At 50.2% G+C, this 16,478-nt stretch overlaps 1 protein-coding gene and 1 long non-coding RNA gene across 20 annotated transcripts in view; one reads left to right on the top strand and one right to left on the bottom strand.

The window, feature by feature from the left end:
• CXXC4 (CXXC finger protein 4) overlaps positions 1-16,478 on the bottom strand; it is a 166,851-nt gene that overhangs the window by 45,561 nt on the left and 104,812 nt on the right. The window lies entirely within an intron of this gene.
• LOC106020089 (uncharacterized) overlaps positions 1-16,478 on the top strand; it is a 252,097-nt gene that overhangs the window by 232,328 nt on the left and 3,291 nt on the right. Inside the window, exons 10-11 of one of the 6 annotated variants that reach the window (XR_011808852.1) lie at positions 11,507-11,686; positions 11,792-16,051. The exons of the other annotated variants lie outside the window; for them this stretch is intronic. This is a non-coding gene — a long non-coding RNA (uncharacterized lncRNA). Of the gene's footprint in view, positions 1-11,506; positions 11,687-11,791; positions 16,052-16,478 lie in introns of those variants that run through there. 6 annotated transcript variants of the gene reach the window in all.

Below are 16,478 nucleotides of genomic sequence, written 5' to 3'. Positions count from 1 at the left end.
CAGACTTATTGAAACCCTGAAGCCCTTAATGCTACCAGCTCTGAACTGCACTCTCTGCTACAGCACAGTAACTTTCCCAACCCCTTTTTTTCATAATTTACCACAAAAATGTGACTGGATTTTTGACCCAAAAGACGGTTTGCTTTTTATCGGTCTGTTGTTAGCCTTCTGGACACCCACTGCCTACAGCCCATGAATGTTTAATGTATGAGGTTTTTATAGGTTTTCTTATTTGAAAAACCTTATAGAAATATAGCTTTGGCTGTATGGTGACCTGGCCAGAGTACATGAGATTCCCACCATGAGGACACCATGAAGATACCACCTCCCACCACCATGTTGTGCTTCTACAAGGACAAGGTGATGGCAATGCCCGCTGAGCTGGGCACAGGAGCCAAGCTGTGGGTGTAAATCCATAAGCAAGTCAACAGAAACGTGCACAGGCTGCCTGTGCTTGGAGTCACATGTTTTGTTTTCCTATAGATGTAGGTATTTCTGGCTGTGCTGTGCGCTGCACGCCCCAAGATTTGATATCAAATGGATACGCAAGTTGAAATAGCCCCACAGCATCTCGAGTGTGCATGCAGAAATGTGTGCACGTTATGTAAATACATGAGAGAATATGGATATGTGTGGGGATATATATAAGGGAAATTTACACATCTCATATTTGCATCAGACCCCTTTTTTAGCATGTCCTACAAGTAATTTTGGAGGGTAAATCCATATGCAAGTGTGTGTGTTGACCTGATTTACGTACACAGGGCTGATGGAGCAGCCAGCACGCACACAGGCGTTGTATAGGTTACAGGCTGCACACAAATAAATGCTGGGGGCTGGATTGTGGCGGTGAGACACAGGAGGGGCAAAGAGACCCTGTGGGTTCCCTTTGTTAAAGGGGGTAGGGGAGAGTGCGTTGTGGCTTCTCCAGGGCTGCAGGAGAATTGTTATTGGACAAAATATCTAGAAAGTTTCATGTGTGGCTCTCAAATGGTCCTTCAAGAAAAAAAAAAAAAAAGAGTATTATTTACTTTGTTCCAGAAATATTTTAAGAATTTAAAAGTAATCCCTGCTTTATAGATACAGTATACGGACTCCTTTTACATACATATGCTGTAAAAGCAAAAATATTTTATATCTTATTCAAATCTATAAAGTATCATTACAGAAAATTGTTACTTTTATTACTCAACCTGAACTTTTATGAATGCCTACTCCATTAGATTTATACACTGACTTCTTAGAGTTAGAAATGACACTATAAAGCAGAGGAATAGCTGGGATATTTATTTGAAAGGCTGTATTACAAATTACTTTCCGATAACAACTCTTTTTCTGCTCGGCTCATTATGTCATTGCTCCCCAGCCTTTCTCCTCATGCGAGTGACTGGGTGACCTGAGTGATCCTCGGAGACCCTCGGAGAGCTGGCAGTGGTGTCCCCAGCAGACACGTGCCACCCCACATGAGGTGTCCTGCTCTGGGCTGGTCTTCTACTTACGCCCCTCAGACATGCACACTCACGTAGACCTCCCACACGTCTGTCTGGGGTGTCCTAGGCGAGGAAATGTGCGTACAGCACACAAAGGCACATCCACCATGTCCCAAAACCTCTGCCCCCTGCACGTGCTTCACTAAAAGCTGCATCTGTGCTGCGGGACCTATGGGATTTCCACTCCAAAGCGTGGAAAAGAGCATTCCTGCCATGTTTCTTCCCAAATGTTGTGGGGCTCCGCATGTTCAGGTGCCCTCCCAGCTGCTTGTGCAAGTCCTGGCCATGCCTGAGGTCACAAAAGGAGGCACGTGTGGTCCCAGCACCCAGATCCCGCTCCAGGATCCGCCCTAATCCACCCCAACACACGAGCAAGCACAAAACAACATCAACGAGCATCTGGGTGAAAGCAGGAGGGTCTCCTCGTGTGCCTAGACACAGTCCTCAAAAGATAAATGCGTTTGTTGTGTATTTTGGGGTAATGGCTGAAAACTTTTCCACTGAGATAGAAAAAAAATAAAAGGACTGCGGGCTGTAGGGCTCCCAGCCTACAGCTTCGGGCAGCCCGTTCCACTGCCTGTCACTTTTATGTATGCTTATATATAAAGTGTGATAGCCTGTCACTTTCTACAAATAGAGCTTTTACAGCGGCCACCAGTAGCAACCACATTTTAGTGCACAGGAACAGTTTCCACGAGGGCGCCGCCTGGACTTGGCCATCTCACAGTTTCCCCGATCCCTGCGAGTTTATTCTCTTCCCATACGTATATATACGTGTATATGCTTTTTATAATAATAATAATGATACCTCTAGAAAAAGTTTCCATTCCGTTCTCCTCCCCGCCCAGGAGTGCAGGTTTCAGCACATCCATTTCCTTCCCTTTATCTCCCGGCTGCCACTATGCAGTGCTGCAGCTGATACTGCAGAGGACAGCTACCCTGAAGGCTGTTTGCTGGCTCGGGTCTGGCTCGAGTCCCTCCTCGCTGCCTGGAGTTTGCCATTCTTGTCACAGCTGCAGCAAAAGCATGTGGGTTTTGGAGACCTTCTGCGAGCTGATGGAGTTGCGCATCCTTGCAAAATCAGATTTATTTCTAGGTAGGAAGGGCACTGCGTGCGCCAGTGTGGAGTATGAGCCTCCTGCGTGCTCATAACCGACTTATTACTGCTTATCTATTAATGAATACGGCCTCAGGAAGTCAGGTTTGCAACAAAAACCAAAATTGATAGCTAGAAGAAATTAAAAAGAAAGGGACTTTTCAAAAGCACTTAGCATCGATTCCTAATGAGCACATCGATTTCCAACAGCATTGCCAGTGAAAAGCTTCCAATGTATGAAATAAGCCGTAAAGGCAGCCGGCCAGCACTAAATCATAACACCTCCTTCCTCAGGCTTCAGACCCAGGCTGGAGAATGTGGCTAAGTACTTGGAGGACCTTCTCCTTTAGAGCTCGTCCCGAGGCATTTTGTGTTTTCACAATTTGCTCCTTATTTGCCAGGTAAGGCTAGAAATGCTGGCTCCTAAAAGTTTTGTAGACTCTCGGTGCTACAAGAAAGCTGCCCGGAAAGGCCGGCCCTCGTACATGGCAAAAGGGAGGAGGACGAAAGGTAAAATTCCCAACAGCAGCAAGCAGCAAACAAAGCAAGTACCGCAATAATTTTAAAAGGTCACTGGTGTAGGAAGCAAACATGAAAGGGAAAAAAAAAAATCTGAATAAATGTAAATCCGTTCAGTCCGGCCTCCTACAAGGCATCAGATATTTTCAGGCAGCGCAGAGCCGGCTGCTCCGTACACCTGGGCTGCGAGCGGCTGTAATTGAGGGGGATTTGCAATCTGACTCACGGCGACACCTCTGAGACGTGCCAAGAGCACGCAGGGGAGGGAGAGCAGGGCTGGTGTCTGCTGTGAGGCTGTGACCACACACATTTGGCAGGGCAAGCGGCGATGCACTGACCTCTCTGCACTGAGCTCTTGTGGTATGGTGCCGAGGTGCAGCCCTGGGTGAGGGGCACGGTGTCGGGTGGGTGGGTTTGTGTTTCCGAAGTCCCGCCGTGATTTCATGCACCGCATCTGCGTCCCCGCCACCTGCATCCCCAGCATCTGCATCCCCAGCACCTGCATCCCTGGTGCTTGCGGCAGCGCTGCCCGATTTACTCCTGCTTCTGCCCCTCGAGTTTGGGTTGTGAGGATGAGTTGGGCTCATCCCAAGCTGCTTGGAAGCGACACCTCCAGCCCCCAGGGGAACCCCAACTCCTCTCCAGGCCCTGGGCAGCCTGATGACAGCCGGGGCAGAGGGCGATGCCTCTTCTCCGGATTTAAAGCCCCCAAAGTTCAGGCTCGGGGGCCAGGAGGCCGCGAGCAGCCACGGAGGAGGCATCGGAGGCAGAGCGCAGAAACGTGGCGTGCATTTTAGAGGCAGAGCGAGAGACATCTCCCGGCCCCTTCCTCCCCCCCCGGTAATTAACGCAAGGGTTCCTCTCCCCGCGGCTGACAGCCGGCAGCGTAATTAGAGTCTAATAAAACACCCCAAAGTCAGAAAGCGCCAGGCGGGGGTGAAACAACAAACAATGGGGGCCGTGGCGAGGCGGGCGCGTGACGGCTGGGTGATGCCGTGGATAAACGGTGTGCACATCGGCACCGTCACGCTCCCGGCAGCCCCAGACAGACAGCTCGAATTAATCCCAGGAGGGCGCGCGTGACAGGCGAGCCAGGCAGACAATTAGGAGGAGGGAGGAAATTGGAAATGGCAAAGGTGTGAACATATGTCAAATTACAACTAAATGATAAATTACAATTCTGTCATTGGAATAAGCGGTAATTAAGAAAGATTTCAGCTAGCCCTCTCGGAGGGGAAAAAAAAAAAAAAGGAGGAAGAGGAGAAAGCACATTTTTCACCCCCCCATCCTCCCTTCCCCCACCCCCACCCCTGATTTTCTATTTTAATAATATAGCTGGGATGCACTGGGTGTATTGTTTCCATCCATCTCGCACGCTGGGGCTGGTTCATCCCCATCCTCGCGACAGCATTTGTGTACTTAAAGCATAATACCTCGCTCTCCTCCCCATCCCCCAGCGTGACGGTGTCAGAGAGGAGCAGGAGCTGATAGCAACCGATAAAAACCCATACGGAGGCATTAAAAAAAAAAAAAAACACATCCCCCCGGTCTGTTTAAGCCGCCGCACTCTAATTATTTTAAACAAGCCCAGCACAGCGCAGCTGACAATTAGGAATCCCTGCTTGCTGGCTCGGGGGATTCATGCGAGCCCTCATCATTGCCAGCTCCGCGTCCTCCGGGCAGCGATGCAGGCGGGGGGGCCCCGCCGTGATTCCCACAGCCTCCCCGGGAGGCACCGAGCCCAATTTGGGCCCCCTCCATCCCCCAGCACGGAGGGGGAGGGCAACAGAGCACATCTACAAGGAGATTTATTTTTTTTTTTGGAAATGGGATTCCTCCCCTACCCGAGCAGCGTTATCTGCACGGAGCGGGCGCTAATCGCTGCCGGCGCTGGTCCCTGAAGGAGGGTGATGATGGATGCTGGGCTTCCTGGCAGCGCCTTCATCACGGGGAATTAAACCGGAGCCGTGCACGCAGCACCGAGAGCGCAGCTACGGAAAGATACACGGGGGGAAGGGGGCAATTATCCCTGGCGTCCATGGGTAGGCTTTGCACCTCAGCACGGTCTGGTTGTGCGTAAAACAATTATTGGGGAATTTGCCTATTGACGATAATTGCTCAAAATCCACTTGGTATCCAAATCGATGCTGAATCGCTCGAAAGGGATCAGCTCTCTTGGCGTTTCATTACATCTATTAGGTTTAATTAATCTGCAGACGGAGTGACATAAAGATTTGGGGGTGAAAAAAAAAGCAGGATGGGCTAATTACAGGTCAGTGCCTTTTTATATGCGTTGTTATCATTTCTTATAGATGTATCCATTACACATCAGCAGGCAAGAGCTGTCCTGCAGCCACATTTGTGCATTTACCCCCTGGCTTTGCGAGTTTCCACGCCAGCCCTACACCCGTGCAGAGGCGAGGAGGAGGGCTGCCATAACTCACGGCCCTACACGCATCAGCCTGCCTCCCTGACAGCGGGGTTGGCGCTGGTGACCACCGCCGGGGGATAAATCATCTCGCCGACACCGCGGCCAGATTCCGGAGAGCTTAATTAGGAAGCGTGTTAAAAGTGAAAGGGTGAGAGCCGTGTTAATTACCTGGGGTTCCTCTCGGAGCCAGCCCCACGGTGGCTGTGCTGTAAGGCTAACGCGGCACCGCGTTGTCCCGGGAATTAATCAGCCCGCCGTGCGGCTCCGACACGCTTGCTTAGAGGAACAAGGCGTCCAAGAGCAACTGCAAACTGCAGGTGGAGGCTTGGGTTTGATGACACGTGATGACCGTGACAGAGCCGTGTTTTTAGCCATGAGCTAAAATCTATCCAGAAAGTTTCAGCCAGGTCCTGAGGACCGATGTTTTCAACCTTAGTGGTGACTGGAATTAAAACTCTCTTCTTGGTGTTGCTGCCTTGTGGCCAGTGGACACAGCGAGGGCTGTACCAGTTGCAGGGGCTGTGTAACACCATCACACGCTGGAGACCTTTGGAGTTGAGCATCAGTGATGGTCAGTAGGATCATGATGCGCCTTCTGGCTGTGAGGACATAGCTGCTGCTCTCTGAAGCCCTTCAGCCCCTTAGAAAGAACCAACATCCTCCAGAGACCCTAAATTTCTGGAAATCCCTTTCCAGAATGCCCTTTTCAGACATTCACCCCCAAACACGAGTGACCTCCTGGCCATTTTTCCTATGGGAAGCCAACTGGCAGAGGACCAGAAGAGCTCATGGACTTGTTTGCCTGAAGGTTTCCTCTCTGGGGTTCACAGCTGGGCAGCAAGAGGAGAGTTTTGAACAGAGTGGTTCCCAAAGGAGATCTGAGGCACCTTACCCCTTCCCCACTGCTAAGCGTGCAAGAAAGAAGAGAAAGCAGTGGTGTCTGCGAGGACAGGTCCCTTCCAATCCCTAACATCGTGAGATGGCAGCGAGGCTCAGTGTTACTGACTGGTGGGTGTGCCGTGCTCTCTCTTTCTCTCTTTCTCCATCCCTTCACCCCCAGTATGCCTGCAGGGTAGGCAGGCCAGCCCGTACACACGTTTTAAAACACCGCTGGGAAATTTCCATCAAGTGGATGCCGTTTCCAAGCTTCGCTCTTGGTTTATGCTTTAAAGTCTTCAGAATCCAAATCCCAGCTGAGGGACCTCCGCACACATTTCCACACAAAGCCTGACTTCTCCTGGTGGGCTGCTGCCCGCCTTACCAATATTTGCTTTTGCATCACCCAATCTAAGACCAAAAAATATAAAAACCCTCCTCAGCCTTTGTCTGGCTGCTCTTTGGTGTGCGGGGAGGAAGAGGAGGCAGGTAGCACCTTGTCCATCTCATTGGCCCCCTCGCTGTATTAAAATGCATCATCATCAGCAGTCATTAGCTATTCCAAACACCGAGTTATGGCAAGGAAAGCAGAGCTTACATGCACAACGAGTGGAAAAAACAGCATTTAAAGCCAGGAATGTATTTGGCACCGATAGCACTCTGAAATCATTTGGCATGAAAACGCCATCCATTACATGGATGCGCAGAGCGTGCTGCTCAACCCTTCTGCGGCCACGGGGCCACAATGGGGTGTGATGATTACACACTGAAAGCGCATTTGCAGAAAGGATTTCCTGTGACAAATATTAGATAATCGTCAACCAATTGTGGCCGCTCCTTGCAGATTGAAAGCAAAAATAATAAGAGCAACAGACTAATAATTCAGGCTGTTTTGAGAATCGATGAAGAAATATTGCAAAATTAACTGCGTGGAAGGTGAAAAAGGTAAGGAAACTGCAGCAAGAGGCAGACAATAGTTTACACAATATTCTCCGTTTGGCTTAAAAAAAAATAACAAAGCAAGAAAAGAAAAACCACGCATATTCTCTTTATAAATACTTTATCTCAAAAATCTGGGACACTATTCCGAAAGATTTGCTATTCCGAAACAAACCCAGCACCGTTCTTCAAGAATCTCATATGAGATCACAGCTGGTTTTAGCATTTTGGAGAACCAAGCTTAGCTTCCATTTGAGATTAAAAGAACATAAAACTAGTAGTTTTACTGCTGCCAAGCACATTAAATCATGTTCTAATAAGAAGCAGTTGACTGCGACAAACAAACAGGATTTAGGCAACCACAGCCTCCTTCAGCCCGCATTACTTTTATAGATTGGAAACAGGCGGCAGCGTATCAAGTTCGCAAACTCCAGGCACTGCATATATGCATGGGAATTAACAGAAACGGCAGGAGAAGCTGGAGCACTGCTTTATGGGCCCGTTGCCTCCCCGGCCTTCCCCCGTTCCTCCACACCTTCGGAAAACCGGTGATTATGGCCATTTCACATCTGCAGCTGCTGCAGATTGATTTATCTCCAGCCGGCGTTGCAGCTGATGACCGAAACATCAGAGCAGTGCAGGGTTTCTGGTGATCTCTGTATAACTCAATATCCCCCCCCCCACCTTTCTTTCTTTTTTTTTTTTTTTTTATTTTATTTTATTTTCCAGACATCCAGCCACTCCACAAGCAAAAGCAATGCTCCAGCCTATCTTCTCCCTACCAGTGTTCTTTGAACTTCGTTTCATAATCATAATGCTATGGTAGCAAAAACATCTGAAAAAGGGATGCAGCAATTCGCAGAAAATTAAAAAAGCCTGTCCCAGAGCACACACAAAAATTTACAGTCAGCAAATGAGCGTGGAGAAGCCGGCGCACAAATCATAGTCCTGAGTCAGCACATATTTGGCAGGTATCCTGATGTACCCTGCGAGCCCAGAATAAAATAGGACGAGGAAAAAAGCTGAAGAAGGAGATAAGTGAGCGACGCTGTTTGGGAAGGGAACGAGAGCATCTCCCATCTTTTCAACCTGCAGTATTTCCACAGGTGACAGGGGCTGCAGTAGCTCCATGGTGGCCTTGCAGCCACCAGCCCCAAGACCCCTGTAGGCACGGGGAAGGTCCAAACCTTGCCTTTGGGCACGGAAAAATTCAATTTTAGTTGGTTTGCTCCCGACTCTGCTCTGCTTCAGGCTCTGTTGGGGTTATCAGAGCTGCTTATCCCATGGTTTAGTGATGGGACTCGGTTGATGCTTGGACTGGGTGATCTCAAAGGTCTTTTCCAACCTAGATAACTCTGTGGCTCTATACACTGGTGGCCTGCTCCAGCTCTCCATCTTCTGCTTGCCACGGATCAGACCCCAAATGTTCATCCCCTCGCAGAGAACAGGCGCCTCTCAGGTCTCCTAATGGTCTCCAGCTCTCCCGGCTGACCCAGTTTGGAGCTGTGATTCAGTGCTGAACTAGATCCATCAGAAATGGTTTCCTTTCAAACTGCTGCTCCTGAATGACACGCTGTAAAATGCTTAATTTTTTACTTTTTTTTTTTGAGGGGGGGAGGGGAACTAAGCAGAAAACATATCGGGGGTAAACTGCAATACTCCCTTCGGTGCCTAATTAATTCAGATTCATTCAGTTTTCACGATCCTCTCCAGAATCAAAACTTATTTTCAGGTGGAAGGAAAAAAATAGAAAATAATACCAAAAAAAAAAACCAGCGTGTAACTGAAGCTTCGGCACATATTAATGAACGGAAAAGTGGAAAAGGCAGGTTTTTTTTTCTAAAGAGCAGAATAGCATCTACAGTGATAGATGCAGGGTGCAGCAAAATAGGTCAGTACGGGGGAATATGTGTAATGAATTATATAAAGCTGTGTGTATAAAAATGAATGTATTGATGAGAAGTGATTTTAAGACGAGGGCTCAGATACAAATCATTAGTCCTGTGGCCATGACAAATATGTATTCTGCTGTGATAACCCACGTCATCGCGAGGGAATAACAACGCTGCGAGCGGCAAAGAGCCCGGCTGGGGGAGGGCGGGCACCACCCAGCAGGTGGGAAACCTTTTTCTCCACTTTTTCTCCGTTATTTGCCCAGTTTTGGTGCCCTGGGGTGCTGGCCGGGGCCGTTGCCAAAAGGCAGAGATGGTGCTAATAAAACCCTGAGGGGGAAAGCAGCACGCAGCGGTGCTGGGGACACGGTGGCAGGGACAGGCTGGTGGCACGGGCACCCCCAGCTCCTGCAGCATCCCCGGTGGCTGCCGAAATGAGCTCTTGGTGGCCAGGGGGGTGGATGTGCAGCACCCTGTGGGCAGCAGCGTGGTGGTAACGTCGTGGTGCTGTGGGGGCATTGCTCCGGCTGGTGAGCACGTACCTGCTGCCACGGCACGCACACTTTCCAGACAGGAACGTGTCCATCACCTGCTGATGTGCATTTCTTACAGCAACACGTGAGCCTCACTCAGCTTAGGAAATGCAAAAACCATGGGGTAAAATGATGACTTCCCACTTTTCGCACTTAGCAGCAAGGCTTTTCCAGCCCGCTCGCGTGTCACCAGCCTTCGGAGCAGCTTTTCCATCCAACTCTCAGCCCTGCTGGAGACTTTTTATCTTCCTTACGAACTCATCTTCCGAACATGCTTTTTAATGTGCGATCGTTGTTTGATTCGGCAGGGGAGGCTTCCTTGGGGCTTATTGTGCTTAACTGTCCGCGTTGTTGGGATCCTTTCTGACAGAAGACATTGTGAAAACGCACGTGGGTCGGACTGGGTTTTGCATTCCCATTTCACGGGGAGGTGATGCTTTCCTTGCGCGACGCCAGCCCCGTTTCATTACACCGGGAACCTCTCGGTGAACCTGGGATCCCGCTCTGTAATTTATGTTTCCCGATACAATCCGGCGCTGTAATCCCGTGATTGATGTGCCTCATTTCTAATTTGATCGTTTTGGCATAATGCGTGTTTTCCCGCGGGATTTATGCGCGCTCTCGGGCAAGGTGTGCGTGTGCCACGCCGTGATGTGTGCGCTCATCAGCCGCCCCCGGCGGCACTTTCCCCGGGAGGAAGGTGGGACACCCCAGCCCGAGGCCAAGTCCCGAGGTTAATTGCAATCAATTCACCTTCCATGCAATTACGCTTTCATCTGCACGCGCCTGTGAAGTGAGCGTGCTTAACGCGGCGCCAGCGGGAAGGCAAATGTGCCTCTCTTCCCCTCGGAGCCAATAAAGCCAGCCGTGGCACGGGATTACAGGGGGGCAGCGGGGACGGCTCAGCCCTCCTTCCTGACGTTCCCATTGAGAAGGTGCGGGGCATAATTAATTATCTCCCCGTTGTGCTGATTAGCACAGGGCTCATTGCAGCACGCCGCCAGCGGAGCATCCCGAACGCTGGGGAGGCAGCAGCAGCCGGCGCTGCTTTCCGGAGAGCATCCTCACCCAGCGCCAAGGCCAGGCTGAGGGGAGAGCTTCAGGAGAGCAAACCTGCCCCTTCCCAGCCCAAAAGGGTGGCTGGAAGGAGCCCCAGGATCCCCCTGTCTGCTCCCCACGTGGGATCAGCCTCCTGCACGTTGTTATGGGCTCAAGCCTCAGCCTTCCCCTCCCTGGCCTAAATACATCCCCACCTCTCCATGCTCCTCACAAAACGCGTTCCCCAGACCTCACATCAGCCTCAGTGCTCTCTGCTGGGCTCCCGCCAATTAATCCACATTTTTCTCGAAAAGCAGCTTTCAGAACAGGGCAGAAAACGCCAGCTGAGCTCCCGAGTGGCGCAGAGAGCCTGCCTTGCTTGTGATCCCCCCCTTTGCTTCTCAGGGCGAGGCACCGGCTTCTCTCACAGCCACGCATTGTGTGCTGCGTCTGATGCTCTCAAGTCCTGGCAGATCTTTTTTTTTCCTGTTCATCTCCTCCTTGGCTAATGGTTCCTCACCACGTGTGCTGTTCATTCCTACCTCAATGCATCACTTTGCACTTGGCCATATTAAACTGCCTTTTTTCTTGCTCTTCCCCTCAAAATTTCCCATGAGGATGTTGAATCCCTGCCCTTCCATGGGTTCCCTGCCTTTTCACCCCTTGACACCCCTCCCTTGTCTCTCCCCAAGCAATTCACCAAACCACTGACCAGGGTGTTCCTGTGGTCCCACCGCTGATGGTGGGGCCTTCCAAAATCCACCTCTCCCGTCGCGTCCCACGAGACGGTGTCAGAAGCCTCCCTAAGCAAAGATGTATGATATTCATTGCCTCTGCACAAGGCTTATTGCCCTGTCACAGGAGGAAATAAGGTGAGTTTGACATGATTTGTTCCTGACAAATCCCTGTTGGCTGTTACTTATCTCTGTGCTATATTCTAGAGGCTCATAAATAATTTGTTTGATTATTTCTTCCAGCATTTTTCCATGCGCTAAGTAGACTGGCTCGTCTACAGCTCCTTGGCTCCCTCGTTTGCCTTTTTCCAAAGACAGGCACTCCGTTGTTCCTCTCCTGCTCTCCTGGACTTCGGGAGCCTCCCCTGCTCTCCACAGAAAGACTGAAAGACTCCTTCAGTGAGTTCCTCACACCCAGCCTAATGGAGGATACCCTGCTGTCTCCTTCTTCCACCCTAAATTTGGCCTCCTGATTGCTGAGATGAGTATCGTCACCCAAAATCGTTCCTCAGTGGTGACGTGGGTAAGGCTGGAGCAAAACAATGTGTGCTTTTGCCTTTGTGCCATCACCTATTTCTAGCTTCCCCACCTCATTTAGCAGTGGGCCACCTCAACTCCTTTCTAAGATAGCCACAGAATATGTATTTTTCTTTATGTCATTACAGATTGCATCTCTTTTATGTCTCGGACCTTCTCATTTTGCCCCTGAAGCTCCACACTATTTCTCTTCTGCTCACTGTATGCGACACGATCTACTTTTAATTCTTTGGAGACATCCACTCTGTGTTCATGTGCTCTGCTACAACATTTCCCATCCGTCCTCTCTTGATGGACCTCAGGATCTCTTCTTCAAGGGCAATGCTAACTTACCTGAACTTTTCCCCTCAGTCCTGCTTCTCGTAGGTTTCCATCTACCAAGTCTTTCTGTTTACTGATGTTCACCACCAACTCTTCTCCTTCCAAGAAACACAAACCACATCGTGTTGTACTTTGTGCCTCCCAACCCAACTTCTGGCTTCACTTTTCTTTTTTTTTTTTAAGTATTTCCTGTTGATAAAATCTCCTCGTTTTCCTTACTTGCTGTCTTAGTCACCTTTCCAGCACATCCAAGGCCACCTTGGACAGGTTATGTCATCTTGCATCCCCCTGCTGACTCTTCAGCAGCCACCCTTCAGCATTTCCCACTATTTACCCAAGTCTGAGCTGAAAACTGCCTGTAGGGCAGAGCTGTAGCGGATGCAGACAAGATGATGCACAGATCTTCATTGGAACAAGATGTTTCCTTTTCCTCTTAGAACCGTTTAATCAATTAAATGTGTATATGTGCACAGAAATGTATGGATGTACGTAAACACTGAAATACATAACAAATACATAACAAATCCATCTATAGGAATATAAAACGAGGTGGTGTTTGGAAGCCACAGTGGGTGGTGTGCTCATTTGGGCAGGGCATCCCCTCAGTGCCGGCGCTGCTCATTTTCAGCTATCCCAGCCTGTGTGGTAGCGTGCCAAAAGAAATACCAACAAGCCTCAGCTTTTTACCACATGATGAGACAAAAGCCCAGTACAAGCTCCGAGTGCTAAAACCCAGCTGTACAAACAGTAGGAAGCTGGCACACGTGTAGGTGCTTTTAATCACAAGCCAGATGTGAATCCGGCCCTGGCGCAGCCCTGCCAAAGCCACGGGCTGAGGGGCAGGGGCTTGTGGAGCCCCATCTGGAGGAACATCTCCAGATTATCCCATGACCTCGGCATTTGAAATTAGCGTGGGGGATTTTAATGGTATTTACTACAGGCTCCCTCCTACCAAAACCAAAACCTTCCTGGAGGCGAAACAGCAGCCTGGTGTCACCTTCAAGGCTTTGCCCGTGTCTCGCTAAGGAGCCACAGGGGGCTGCGGGAGAGCCCCAGCGTGGGAGGATGAAGTGTGAAGTTTGACAGCCACGGCTTAGGAGAGAGCAAAGTCGTTTCCTCCAGACCCAGGAGGAACCAGGGCACTTGTGGAGAAGAGCCTGGCCGAGGGCCAGCAGTGAGCTCACCTCAGCGTGCCGGGACTGCTTGCCTCTTAGCTGGAGATCTTCAAAAATGAACAAACAAAACAACAACAAAAAAATCTACATCTGATCTGGAACAGGTCCCAGCCTCTCAGCAGCAATCTTGTTTGGACGGAGAAGTGGACTGCTGCTGGGCTGGAGGACGTGGCGAGCCAAAAAGTGCAGGCAGGTGGTTGCGAGGTGGGACATAAACCTAAAATGTGGTTTTCCATTTCGTATCCTTACTGATACAGACCGAGCTGCAGCTGCTGTGAGGGCCCCCATTCCTCAACACTTCTGCACCGCCTTCCCTCTAGTTTTTTAAGGTCAATCCATACGTTTTCTTTCACCTGTGATGTAATGTAAAGTATCCAGTAGTCAATAATGGCAGATAAAACCCAACCCTTCATCTTGACAGAGATAATTTAGGGTTTTTGAAACCTTCTGTTAGCGAGGTGAGGTCCTTGCCAGCACCTGTGCTGTGCCCAGGCCTTGGTTTTGCAAGGTTTTGCAGCTGGGACCTGGCTCCAGGCAGGCGCTGGATGGAGCCACCTCACTTCAGGGCAGGTCTAACGCAGGCACTTTATTTTCCACGTGTCCATGGCCTGGGCCAGGCACAGGCAGCTGCCACCAACCTCAGCCATAAAACACCAGCACTTGGCTCAGCCAAGCGCAACTCAGAAGAAATGCTGAGTTTTATGGTATTTTAAAAAAGGCTCCAACCTTACAGCATTTTTCTGGGAGATGGGTTTAGCTGCGTGGTTCCTGGACCCTTGGCCAGACGCTTGTTTTTGCCGTGGCGTGCTGTGACAGCAGCTCTCTGGGCTTATCAACCCTGCAATGGAAACACCGGGGCCTTTTTGCATCGCAAACTAGGCAGCAGCAGCGAGAGATGGAAAAAACAGTTTGCCTGCCCTGGCGAAGCCCTGCTGGTGCTGCCAGCAGCGTGACACCCGGGCACATCTCGGTGTGCCAGAGGTTTCTGTGCTGCCTGAGGGGGCGCGGGGATGCCCAGGGACAAAGACGTGGCCAAGAGCAGCTGGTGGATGATCCTGGGCTTATAACCTTAGGGTTCAGAGGACAACCTTCATGGTCTTCTACAGACCTGGCTATTTTTGTCTTTTTTTTTAAATCTTGCCTTTAAAGTGTGCTGCTGCATTTGCTGACCACTGCTAAAAGCCCAGCTCAGCGGGGCCACCCACACAAGGCAGAGAAATGAACATCCAGATGGCTGAGGAAGGAAAGGAAAAGAATAACTTGGGTCTTTGCTGCAGCCTCTCCTGGCGCATCAGGCACCTCGGTGGCTGGAGATGCTCCATGTGGAAAAAAAAGTAGAAAACGAACCTAAAAGTAGAAAACAAACCTAAAAAGTGAGCTTTCTGCTCCGAGCCAGGGAGGATCCCGTGTGTATCCCACACACTGGAGGAGCTGGGTCCACCAACACGGGGGGTCCCCACGGTGCTTAATTGCAGGGGCCCTTTCCTAAAAAAAATATATAATTTTTTTAAAAAAAGAAAGAAAAAAAATAAGCAAGTCACCATGCTTCTGTCGCCCAGAAGACGCCAGCGAGCTTTTGTGTGGGTTTATCTGAAGCCTCCCATTCCCCTTTGTTGTCGGAGCACATTTTGCTCCGGTGTCAGCCTGTGTCAACCCCAACCTCTCCCTCCGCGCCGCTGGCATGGCTCCAGCCTCCCAAACGCCGGCTTGGCTCCCTCCTGACACCTCCATGGGATCCGTCACAACACCTCGCCGCATAACGAGCAGGCGTTTCCTCCCCATCAGCACACGGAAAGGTAATTAAAGCTGGGTAGGTACTGCTGGTGTTGTCGTTGTCGCCTTCCGAGGCTCAACAGCACCAACGCGACTTCTGCTCAATTAAGCCCGGGGATAAAAATAAAATAAGAGAGGGTCCTCGGCAGCCCTTTATGTCTGCACGTTACAGCCAGAGCCTGGGGTTTACGCACACACAGCCCCTGGAAGGGCTTCCAGTAAAGATGTCTCCAGCTGGAATGCCCATTGTATCCACGTGCACATCCGCACCTGGCTGCGTGTCCGTGGCCGTGCACACACCTCTGCGTGTAAATCCCAAATCTGTGCCCCTTCCTGCTCATGCTAAGGGTGCCTTCCTCCCCGTTACAACAGCATTTGCACATTTATGGGAGGAATAAAGAAAGAAAAAAAAAAAAGGATGCATGAGCCATGCGGAGGAGCCTTCCCTCTGCCAGCCAGAGAAAGAAGAACTAAAAGGATTATAAAAGTTCAGATTAAAATGATATAAAATCTAGCATTTGGCTCCAACACTAGTGCCTTGGTCCTCTGTAGCTAATCTGTATGCACTCTGTGACCTCCTCGCAGCGAACCCTGCTAAATATATTATTCCCACGGGGGCTTTCACTGCTGCTTGGTGTCAGAAATCAATATGTATGAGGCGCGTGGATGGGAATTTCTAATAGATCTGCCTGGCCCTGTGCTGCTTTTCAATATCTGCCTTGGACTATTAGTGCCGGCTCGGTGCCTGTGAAATAACCGAGATAATCTTTTAAGGTGCGCTGTTAAGGTGGAACCCAAACGTTGCCGTTTCAATTAAAACAGAGAAATATTACATATATTCATAAATCAGCCGGCGCCGCGCGCAACCTCGCTTATAAACAATGATGGGGATTAAAGTATTAGGGCGAGCATGCTAATGGCCGGGTTGCTGGGGGAGCGCTGAGCTCCTTCCTGATTTTTTTTACGATGATCATGGTTTTTTTATCAACAGCAAATTGGGGGGACTCGTGGTGGGGGGCAGGTTCCCAGCCACCAGGCTCTGTCCCCGCAGCAGCCCAGCACCCTGCACCACTCTCCATTTTGGAGAGCAGCTCAACCTCAGCACCCGAGCCTCTGCCCTGCTG

Source organism: Anas platyrhynchos, chromosome 4 (genome assembly GCF_047663525.1).
Source record: "Anas platyrhynchos isolate ZD024472 breed Pekin duck chromosome 4, IASCAAS_PekinDuck_T2T, whole genome shotgun sequence".
NCBI classification, from domain to species: Eukaryota; Metazoa; Chordata; class Aves; order Anseriformes; family Anatidae; genus Anas; species Anas platyrhynchos.
Note: the sequence above shows the minus strand (reverse complement) of the source record. Positions and strands in the feature narration are given on the sequence as shown.